This window comes from Dunckerocampus dactyliophorus, chromosome 10 (genome assembly GCF_027744805.1).
Source record: "Dunckerocampus dactyliophorus isolate RoL2022-P2 chromosome 10, RoL_Ddac_1.1, whole genome shotgun sequence".
Lineage (NCBI taxonomy): Eukaryota > Metazoa > Chordata > Actinopteri > Syngnathiformes > Syngnathidae > Dunckerocampus > Dunckerocampus dactyliophorus.
This window is the reverse complement of record NC_072828.1, coordinates 30,340,846-30,353,156: the sequence shown is the minus strand read 5'-3', so window position 1 is coordinate 30,353,156 and position 12,311 is coordinate 30,340,846. Positions and strand designations below refer to the sequence as shown.

The window sequence follows — 12,311 nt, the reverse complement described above, 5'->3', positions numbered from 1 at the left end:
ACCAATGGAGCTTCTACCATCTCAGAATTTCATAATTAGCAATTAGTGGCGAGTGTATCATGGCAGGTAACGCTCACAGCGCCTACACTCAACTCACTAACCATGAACTCAACTCCTGAAATATCCCATTGTGTTAGGAAATGATTCATGCTTGTCACAAGAAGGGCTGCAATGGCAGATTAGGCATGATTATGATTGGGCTCATTTATTTTCAACACGCTATTATCTCTTGCAACACTGACTGAGCAAATGGCCAAAGAGTGTTTACGGCTGTGAGGCTAAACTGTCTTTTCCCGATCATTAGAAGTTAGCAATAAAGTCAAAAGTTCAAAAAAACATTGAAAAGGAAACAAGGACAAAAACACTTTAAACACACGAGCATTTAAGTGTAATTACACAAAATTGGGTTGAATTCAAGCATGACATTTAATGATTTCACAGCAAGTCTTGCTGTAAAATCAGGCTGAAACATACATGCTGCAACAATGCTGAAAGGTCCCGACTGATATGGGACGCCACGCAATTGAATATCTGTCAGGTTCGGAATGATAATTATATCAATTAGTCAGTCAATATGTAATCGCTAATATGTAGCTTGTGTGGAATTGTCTGTTTATTGATGATAGACGTTTGTGGTCTAAAGAAGAAGAAGACTTAAAAGAATATTTTTGGCAAAAAACACACACTTTGAGTTGTGCCTGAAATTACTATAAAACATGTATTTTAAAAAATTATTGTTTTCTAAATATCCTGATGCTAATTTGGTCAAATTCCAATTAGAAATGCATTCATTTAAAAAGTTACATTTACCGCCACAAGGACAGATTCAGATTCAGCATTCATGGACCCGTAAATTTGTCGATTGTTTGTAAAAAATAAAAAAATTCTAAAATTGTGTTCAATTTTTTGATTGGCATTTTTTGTTTACATTTTCTCTGAAAATAGGCCGTTCACATCTCATCCACCATGAGTGTGTGATAATTTATGAATACAGTGCAACCTCGGTTAGCGTACACCCCGATTAGCATGTTTTTCTGTTAACATAAAAAAATTTACACCAAAATTTTGCCACAGTTGTCATACATTTTTCGGTTAGCATAAAATATGACTTGCGTCCTCTTAATGTATGTTTTTTTAAATCACAAAACGTCCTTATTAGCAGCCTGTTATCATGCTGAGACATGGAAACAGGAGTCAGCGACTTGGTCAACTATCCTGGTGGTGTAGTGGTGCACACTTTTGCATTTCGTGGCAGAAGGCATGGATTTGATTCACGGCCAGCATTGCGTCAGGTGTACAAACTTGGCCAAAGCTATTCATACAAACACAGCCGTCCCTCGCCCCATCGCGGTTCGAACATTGTGCCGTCACTCTATCACAGTTTTTCAAAAATGTATTAATTATGGCTGTTTCATGGTTAACCGCAGCCTATTATTAGTCAGAAAGTATGCATGTGAAAGCAAATACACTATAAGGCATTCAGTCGGGATATGTAGTGTATGTGTGTTGTGATGTGTGTGTTGTCAGCTACCTAGAGTTGGCTGTATTTAGCTGAGTGTTAGCAATGTGGAGAGTGTGGCCGACAGCAGCTCCTGTGTGAATGTTCACTGCATACAGTATGTGTTCTCTGCTTGTTAATAATGTAATCGAAGTGCATTGTGAGTCTTTCCTTATCCACAAACAGTGCCATTAGAGTGGTATTCTACACTGGTCACTAGGCGTCAGTAACAAGACATTGATGAGACAAGAGACACTGCAGAAAGTACGGTGTCAATGCAAACGTGTGAGTCTATGTAATGTCGTATTAATATCTAGGATGTTCCATTTTCTATTATTATGTCTACTATATTGGGTAATACGAGTGTAAAGGTGACTGTGGGGTGTTATTTCATGTCTAGAGGGCTCTAAAAATGTTAAAACTTGTATTTAGAAGGTCATAAACAGGTTTTCTATGTGAACAACACGTTCTATTTATGGTTAGGAAATCTTACTTCGCGGACTTTCACTTATCACAGTCCAATCTGGAACAAATTAACCGCGATAAACGAGAGAGAGAAAAGACGAAAAGCCGAAAGTGGAAAAACAAAAACAAAAAACAAGAAAAACCCAGCATACAACAGCTGAAGTGTCACCCAGGCCAATAATGCTTCCACTCTCATTGCACCTTAATCCAACAATATCATTATCCAGCATCTTGTCCTCAGTAATTCTTCCAATTTGGTGTCGTCCTCACAGCCTTAATTATGAAAACAAAATGTTCAACACATTTTTTTCCTTTATTAGCAGGTGTCTTGTCATTCGACCGTTGGACTCATCCATTTTAATGAGCTTGTTGAGTAGATGTGAATAATTGATTGAAAACTGTTTTCCAATGGCTTGATTGTCACAAAGCAAGATAAATAGAGTGGAATAGACTCATAAAATATTTACGGGAGTGCTAGCCTGAAAAATGATGAATTCTTAAGTCCTTTAACACAGACTGCGGCGTCGCTATTCAGACAAGGCGCTTGACCATGAAGTCGTCGAAGGGCAGTGGAAAATAAAAAAGCCGATTTCCCTTTTCTAAGAAGGTCCACCCGGTACTGTTAAGATCATTTTAAACCAGAGACATTAGAATAGGTCGGCATGGATTCAAAAACACAGCTCTCTCGAGGAAATATAACGAGTCACTGTGCCTGTGACGTGTCTTCGGTTGGAAAGTACAACATTTTTGACAGGGACTGTAATTCAAGGTAGTAGTAAACACATCTGCTACCTCGCACGCACATAAATGATGAGCCCTCAGCTACAATAAATAAGATGCATAATAAAGAATCCCAGACAGTACAAGACTTACTGGTTACCAAATGATTTCTTTCTGCAGTGGCACTCGCACTGAATTTCTAAAAGTGGATTGGAAATATATATATATATATATATATTTAAGCCAACTGATATGGCTGACTGGAAATATTATGTATCTTCTATTAGCCCATCATTCACGGTACAACCTGCATTCTGCATTCAGAGTGTTGAACCTCACTCTATGATCACTTGGTGCCATCTACTGTTAAAGAAATCATATTCTTTGAGGACGCTTTGCATTTTAAAATCTGAAAAAAAGGCAAATTTGGCATCATACATTTTTGTAATGCTTATACTTATATTGTTTAAATGTGTAATTTCTTTTTCTGATATTCTTCTGTTTCTTCAAATAACCAATTTTCAAACCTTAAAATGTGATAAAGCAGTATAATCACTGATGCACGCCTATTTTTTGGTCAGTCAAACGTTCAAACAATATTGTGACAATCCTCCGATGTCACGCAAACATCAAACATCTCCAATGCTTCAGAGGCGTTGTTGGAGTTACGGTACTTCCGTGACCTTATTTACTGATTTGTGTTGCCCACTTAGACTAGCTGGGTTATTAGCATATCAGGGATGCAGATTAACATACATTAACATGCATTAGCTCTGAATTCATCTCGGCATCGAGTAGAACACCGTGTGCTCTGATTCTGATCCACAAAAGAAGTGTTTTACTTGTTGATTGGATGAAGCATCCAGCAGCAAGTTCTGTGTTTGCCTATGAACGTACAGGTGTGTATGCTGCAGCTTCATATTTTAGCTTCATGTTACTTTATGGAGGCTTGTGTCATGGGAAGGGGGAGAAAAAACATTACATTTTGCTGATCGGTTTTTCAGTCGTATGCGTGTGAAAAGATTTTTATACTATATGACGCGAACCTGAATTTAATTATTGTTTTGCTTTGTAACACTTTGTAGCACGAGTACATGGGAAACAAAATCATACAGTCATTTTATTTTTTCATGACAATTACAATAAGAAAGCAGAGTTGTTCAATTACACGTAACAAAACGTGAGCTAGCATAACTACAACTGCTAAGCTAGCACGTGTCCCCGTAAACTTAATTGACCTGTAGCTTCCCCGTCAGACAAACCAGATCCGAGCTAATCCCACTGCTTCTTTTTTTTTTTTTTTTTTTTTTTTTTAGTCCAAAGTCCAGAAGCTAGGTGGCTAACTCTAGCTGGCTATCTTGCTAGCTGTTGCAGACTTTACAGACTGCAGCCTTACCTCAGTTTTGGTTCTTAATTTGTTGCAAAAGGCCAGACGAAAACTGAAATGTACAAAAGTTATCGGAATAAATAAATAGATTTCTTTAAGATAATTATTTCCTCTTTAACTTCACAGAATAAAAATAAAATATGTCTTTATGAGACCTCTTAACATTAAAACAGTATCAGTCTGGACACACTGTGTTTATGTTAATTAGATAACGTAGACACATGAGTGTTTTCAGCCATAATAATTATGACAACATGTACCACGTGAAGGTGATAGCCACTTGTAGCTTCGACAAACAATCTCCAAACCCAATTGCTTCTATTGTTACTGTGGTAAAAAGTCACATTTGAAGTCCAAACACCAGAAACTAGGCGCATACTGCTCGCTAGCAGCTAGCTAGCCAAGCTGAGGCCGAGTGACAGCCAAAGCAAAGGGAAGCAAAGATACCAGAAAAGTCCAACGGCAATGAGTTTGATAGTTGTGTGATTAGACACACAATTACATTGACAACAAGTGTTTAAAAGAAATTGCGCTAGGATTATTACTACTGCTAAGTTAGCATTTACCTCGTGAACGTGATAGTTACTTGTAGCTTCCCCGTCGAGACTAACTGCATTGCTTCTTTTTTTGAAAGACAAAATGTCACATTTGGAGTCCGAAGACCAGAAGCTAAGCGGATAACTCTAGCTAGCTAGCTAGTCACAGCCAAGGTAATAAATAAAGATGCCAGAAAAGTCCAAAGGCAAAGAGTTTGATAGGTGAGTGATTGGACACGCTGGCATTGATTGGCTTAGCCGTTGTCAGTGGAATCCATTGACATTTTACAGACTGCAGTGGTACCTCGGTTTTCTTAATTAATTTGTTCCAAAAGGTCAGACAAAAACTTAACAGAATAAAATAAATGTATTTCTTAAAGAAAATATATCATGTTAAGTTGACAGAATAAAAATAAATATCTTTATTTACCAGACCTCTTAACAGTAAAACCGCATCATTTCAGTGTGGACAGACTATGTGTTTATGAATTAAACAACTTAGTGTGTTTTGAGGACCAAACATAAGTATTACAATGACAACAAACAAGCAAAGTGAGCTAGCAATACTGCTCCTGCTAAGTTAGCACGTACCTCATGAACGTGACAGTTACTTGGAGCTTCCCCATCGGACAAACAATCTCTGGACTAACCCCCATCGCTTTTTTTTTTGGAAGACAAAATGTTACATTTGGAGTCGGAAGACCAGAAGCTAAGCAGATAACTCTAGCTAGCTAGCTAGCTGCCGCCAAACTCGGCAGAGTGACGGCAAGGCAAAGGTCATGGTTTAATTCATTTTGAACATGCATAGTGTGCATGTTGCATTGAAATACATCCCATATTACAGAGAGTAAATAAAGATGCCAGAAAAGTCCAAAGGCAAAGAGTTTGATTGAGTAATTAGACACGCTGGCATTGATTGGCTTAGTCGTTGTCAATGGAATCCTTTGACATTTTACAGACCATACTGGTGCTCCGGCTTTCTTTATTAATTTGTTCCAAAAGGTCAGACGAAAACTGAAACGTACAAAAACCGAAGCAGCACAGGAAATAATATAAATCCAATTAATCCCTTCCACACGCCCACAATATGAACAAAAACCACAGCCAAATAACTGTCTTGAGGGGAAGAGAAGAAAATTTAAATCGAGGCATGTTTTATTTTGAAAAGTTGAGGTATGTCCTCGAGCTGCCACAAATCTAAGCTCCGCTCAGCCAAGGTGGCGCAATTCCACAAAATGAATTGATACATAAAGTGTGGGGACGTCAAAGAGACACGGGGGCAGAAGGGGATTAAACCTCACATCAAATATCTCTGAATTTATTTTTCTTCTTAGCATTTTGGTCATGACTACCTTAGTGGTTTGTTATCGTGGTAGCACACACGTTTGGGGAAGGTATCTCACCGAAACAGATTCTGCCTGAGGCCTCCGTAGCAGATGATGAAGCAGCACTCCAGGATACGATCAGTAAAGTTGATAGTGTCATACTTCCAATACCGATCTTTGCGGTCTGATGAATTGTTATTGGCTCTTTGAGTCCAGGCTCTATTACTGCAGTTATAAATTGAGTTCTGGCCGCCTGGTCACTCACTTAAGTGTGGTGTGAATGGCCTCCTTTTAAACAGGCCTCAATGTGGGTCTTGAAATTGTAATAAAATGAAAATACCGTGCAGGGCGCTGGAACGCCAGCAATTTGTATTACTTGAAAAGGTTCTTTTAGAAAGGTAACCCCAAAGCACATGATGGCAGCGTCTCCTCTATACTGCCAAGTGGAAAGGGGCTGACAACTTGAATTATATGCTTATTACCAGCAGGCCATGCGGGTTCTATGGAGCCACTGACACCTCCACAATAAACACCACACATCGCATGGCAGTCTATGTGGCAATCAAGGGCAGGGGCTAATGATAAAATGCAGAACATTTCTGCAATGCTTGTGAGCAACGCATCCTCTCAAGCCTTCCTTTCTTCTGTCAGTCAAGCAAAGCATGGCTACAGTGTAAGGGTGACATATTGTTGTAACTTCAGACCCCGGCGCCTGCAACGTGTGTAAACCAGTCAATGAAAATCAGTCATGTTCTACTTCACCATATTTTGTTCTTCTTTCCCGACGCCCTCCTGTTTTAATGGCTCCCTATCATTTTTCCCATATCCGAAATGCTTAAAATATTTGGCAGATGTTGGTCGCATAATGGCAAGTTTGACGCCTTTTGCTGACATAATTACACATTATTTGGAAAGTGGCAAATATGCAGTATAGTTGTGCACTAGCGTCACAGCGCTAGCATAAGCAACTGCAGCTGGCTTTCCCCCCGTGCACACACACATTTCAGTTCTAAATGTGAAAATTGTAAAGGGTTCATGGTACACGAGTACATGGGAAACAAAATCATCCAATCATTTTATTTTTTCATGACAATTACAATAAGAAAGCAGAGTGGTTAAATTACACTTAACAAAACATGAGCTAGCATAAATACAACTGCTAGAACGTGTCCCCATAAACTTAATTGACCTGTAGCTTCCCCGTCGGACAAACCAGATCTGAGCAAATCCCACTGCTTTTTTAAATTTTTTTATTTTTTAGTCCAAAGACCAGAAGCTAGTTGGCTAACTCTCGCTGGCTAGCTTGCTAGCTGTTGCAGACTTTACAGACTGCAGCGTTACCTCAGTTTTGGTTCTTTTTCTTTTGGTTCCTCCTTGTTGCAAAAGGTCAGACGAAAACTGAAATGTATGAAAGTTATCGGAATAAATAAATTGATTTCTTTAAGAAAATAAATAGTTAATGGTGTTATATTTGTAAATGAACGGAACGGATATTTTCCTGAAACTTACCAATGTCCTACTGCTGCTTTTGCACCGTTTCCTACAATGAGACCATGTTAAGCACTGATATCATAAAATACATACTGTAGATGATCTATTAAGCTGAAGGAGGTTCACTCATGACAAACTGGTGGCTTTTAGCCTATTTTAGAAGCATATTTTGAAAAAAAAAAAGTACTTCCTTTACAGGATGGGTTGCGCTCTCTGATAATCTAAAAATGACTTTCTGAAGGGAGCTGCAACCCATTGCATGAGCTGACCTGAGGCAATGAGATGTTCTCTCCATTTGTGAAGCAAACGAGTTCTTTAATGTTATTATTAGCTATGAACACAATGGGGAAGACCAGTTACTATGAAGTACACTGTGGTTTAATTTCGGACCTGCGGAAAACGAATCATAAACCTTCAGAGGAGAACAATATTGAAGAGAAAGCTTGAAGATTACACTCACTCTCCAAAGCATAAACAAAGCTGTAAAGCATCCAAATGAGAGCGCTGTCAAATATGCTAATTGTGCTGCGCAGCCACACTCAGAGAAGACAGCGTTGTTTTCCCCCAGAAAAGCATGGTTTGTTTTTTAGGGCAATGTTTTCTGAATGGCAAAACCCATCTGGATACTTCTAAGGATGTCTTTTCATGTGATGCAGTGTTTTTGTAAATGCGCACGCTTCTGACATGGTGGATAGCATTGGGCTGTTTTGAGCATCTCCTCCACTTCCTGGGGGGACTGATGCACTGTGTACATCACACAATGCCAGAAGTGGAGGGCTTGACAGCCAAAGCAATGGGACTGTCAGATCCGACTGAGGTTTTGTAGAGTTTGTGGTTCCAGCCAGGAAATTGAGAGACCTTGGAGAGATTCAATACAGACATGTCGTGGGTGTTCTCTCCAAGACTGTCCGTTTGACATCTTGACACTGCCTCCATCAATTTGGTCTCGCACCGTCAATGGCTGTGTGTCAACATATAGTACAGTGATAAATACGTGCATCAACAGGTTTTTTCGTCTTTTATTATCTCCAGTCATGTAATCCTTTTCATTCTGTGCGCGTTAGCAGGATACCAGAATACTTTGCAGCTCGGTAAAGGCTGACAAAACATGCAATTTTGGTGCAGATGCAAATAAAGCACAGGACTCAGGAATATTTAAATTTGCTTTGAGGAAAATTTGATTGTTCTGTGCAAACAGCAAACGGTAATGAGCAATTCATATTTCATAAATGTTTCAACATTGGTATGCATTCACTTGTTGGTTTTCTCTATACATCCATCTTCTATAGCGCTTATCCTGTTGTATCCTCTGTATCCTCGCCACAGGGAGACCTCCGCCCTGGTCTGGTCGCCAGCCACTCGCAGGGTGATAGTGAACAGTGCACTGGAGGTCCATGAAAGTCATCTTTGAAAACTACTACACAACCAATGGCCAAGGTAGTTAATCCAGTCTGTAGCCAATGGTTTTCACACAAAAGCCATATCATTAGAATCCACGTGTAGATTGAGATGAATGGATCGAGGTAAGTAAGGTGCCTTAAAGCGCATTGAACAGAAGAGCCAAACAGTTGTTGAGCGTGGCATTGAAACAACAGCCTTCTTAGAGTCATCACAAGACGATCACACATTGCCTCCTGAGCCCCCACCGGTCAAAGCCGATGGATGCACCACTAATCTCTATGCAGCTTTCAAACTCCAGACCTGCCAACCTTGAAGAACTTTTATGCGTACCACCGCCCCCAAAAACATGATTGAAAGACAATGTTAGGAATGGAATATGTTCCACTCTGTTCTGGATGGGTAATGCAACATGTATCTACAAGAGAGACATAACACACTCACAAGACCTTTCATACCTTGGCTGGGGGGCTGACCCAGTGCATTGCAGTTGTTTGTATCTACTCTACTCTACTTTCAATCATAAATTGTAAATCTTACTTGAGACTCTTAGCATTATTCCACAGCTGGTAGAAGAAAAGAACGTGGGTGGATTCTGCCCTGCTAACAGAGCAGGTCTTAACAGCAAAGCTCTGTGTTAGTAGTTAAGCGTTTGACGTGACATCAACTCTGTCGGCTATTTAAGCTTGTTATCTTACGATTGCAAATGAATGATGGTAAGTAAAGAGAGAATGACTGTCTATGTGTGACAACAGTCTGGACTACAAGTTGACCGATCACAGACTTGACTGTCAGAGTCGCTGCAATGCTACGAACACAGACGGAATTGAAACTGGAACCAGCAAAATGCATACCTGGAGATCAGAGAGCGTATAAGCGTATTCAAGGGTTAAAATACAGGCCGTGTACAAATAATGCATTCATGTTGGCAGGTCTGGAATTCTCCAAAAAAGTGGGGTTTTAGAACTTGGCTCTTCATCAAGAAACTCAAATGTGAAGACATGCCTGGGTGTGATGTGTTTGGTCTATGAAATCCTTTATTCCGCAAAAATGACGTGTGTTTCGGTCCATACGGACAAACCCCGACCACATAAAGTTCTGATATTTGCTCATTGTTCAGGAACAATGCACTGTCGAGCCACGATTCATCTGATAGTCCACTTAAAAGGGGAGTGCTCTCACAAAAAATGTAACTGTGAATCCAACAAATTGACCATTAACCTCAAGTAAGGAGGACATGATCTGATATGTTCCTTTCAACAAGACCAACCATCAGCTGCATTTATGGGGATTAAAGAACACAGGAAGAACCTTCATTATAAGCATCATGTCCAGCAGACTGAAACCACAAATATTCACAGTTACAGTATAGATTACACATGATGGATAAAGTGAGCCTGGACTGCAACTACACCCCTAGAGGGAATATTATCAGGGAGGTTAGTGGTTTCATTGATTGCAAGGCTGCAATCATCCCCATCTGATGTAGTGGCAGAGAGAGGACAAGCGAGTCTGTGGACTTGCTTTTACTCAAATTTGTTTGGTAGCATGACAACTTTGGTCCAAGCAATTTCATCGGAAGGAAAATAGAATATTTTGGATCACCATCACGTTAGGCTGTCTGTTTTTTTTTCCATTAATGCAACTGTCCAATTAAAAATTATTTAATTTTAACTGCCGCAAAATAAATAAAATCAAATGTTTTGAAATGATAAGCGCATTTAATTCCCTTGGAGTTGCAAAATAAATTAAGAGACGGTAAAAAAAAAGACAAAAAAATGTTCTTTGCAAATTAATAACTATGTTTTATGTTGTAAGATGTATTGGAAGCTGGAAAGAAAACATAATTGCTTGCCATGACAACTGAATAGGTTTTGTGACTGAAATCAAAGAGAAAATAGCTCTTATGAATGTATTTTAATTTTAAGGTCAAAGTGAAAACGTGAAATGTATCACCAAAGCCCTTAATAATCCGCAGGATTTCCCATACCAGATATCAACTATGAACATAAACATAAAAAATGAATTACTTCTGCTTCAAGGATTATTTTATAGAACTGGATTCCAAATGTCCAGCAGACCTTCACGCTGGATTATTTTTATTATGATTTGTCTCATCAGGCTCTGCACTTCATTAAAACAATTGACCGCAGTATACATACGGTGTACGTCTATGTGTGAGGGTAGTTTTTTAAATGTACCTTTAGCTATCTTTTTCTTTTGATTGATCTGATTTTCTTTTGTCTTTCAAATTTAAAGACTGTGAATGTGTGATGACTGACTGTTTCTATTCTGTTCTATTCTATCCATCTTCTACGTTTTTGGGAGTTGACTGTGATGGATATTGAACATTTGCACAAAATAATTAAATTAAAAGAGTTCAATTGGGGAGAAACATAGACAAGGTACTGCAAGGTACTCTTTCCTGACAAGGTTAGTTTCCAATTAATAACATAATATAATATTCTCAAAATAAAAATAAAAATATAACACAATAAAAAGTAGAAAAAATAAATAAAATATAATAAAAAATAAAACAACAGAATATAATATGTAATATGCAATACGCTGATCCTTTGAATATTCCTATCCTATCTTTATTCCGTAATGACAGTACACTTCATTTAAATTGTGTGTTTAAAAAAAATGTAGTTAATTATTACAGGTGATAATAAATCACCAACCTTGCTGACAATATCACCCACATGTTCTGGTATATACAAAATATTCTACAGAATGGTATGTCATAAAAGGGCTACTCCAGTGAATGGTGGAAAATACACAACTGAAAGATGATCCAATAAAGCACGAAACAATAACAGTGAAGTAAACATTAGATAAAAGCAGACAAATATACCAGGCCACTCCAGCCAACCAGTACGACAGTCTCAAAGATGGCCTGGTACGTGAGGCCTAAACTGTTAAAAGAAATGCCAGACTGTCACCAACGACAAAACAGCTACAACAATAAAGGCCAAACTCCCACTTTGTCTTTTCCAATAGATATGAAGCAGCCTTACCTGGAGGGGTGTTCTTTGCCTGGCGTTGGAGCTGTAAAGTACACCGGGAAGGGGGGGAGAGATCTCAAGTTCACTTGTTTGTCAGAGATGGGCTAGTTGGCGGTGTTGCTGGAAGCGACGCTCTTAAGGGCCCACTGTGAATAGAGGTCAGGATAATAGACACAGTCATGCAACAAAGACTGATCATCCCGTCCCCCACCACCACCCCTCCGTGCACACACACTTCCTGCGTGGCAATCAGACATTTTAAGGGCAGTTAAAATTCAGCAAGGGGCAGCTGAATGAACTGCGGTTAGAAAAGACTCCCAAGCTCCCATTATGGAGAGTAACCGGTGTCAATTCGCAGCAATTAGACCACTCAGATGTGTCAGTAGACAGACCTCAAATGAATAAATAAATAACGTCGACCACAAGTGCACGCCGATATAGCCTTTGGAGTCATTTGAGTCTCCCAGCGGTCTATTTCCGTCC

At 39.2% G+C, this 12,311-nt stretch overlaps 1 long non-coding RNA gene across 1 annotated transcript in view; it reads right to left on the bottom strand.

The window, feature by feature from the left end:
• The window catches only part of LOC129189319 (uncharacterized), a 93,116-nt gene extending 81,204 nt beyond the window's left edge, over positions 1–11,912 (bottom strand). Inside the window, exon 1 of the long non-coding RNA XR_008572784.1 lies at positions 11,841–11,912. This is a non-coding gene — a long non-coding RNA (uncharacterized LOC129189319). The remainder of the gene's footprint in view (positions 1–11,840) is intronic.
• Between the last annotated feature and the right edge of the window lie 399 nt (positions 11,913–12,311).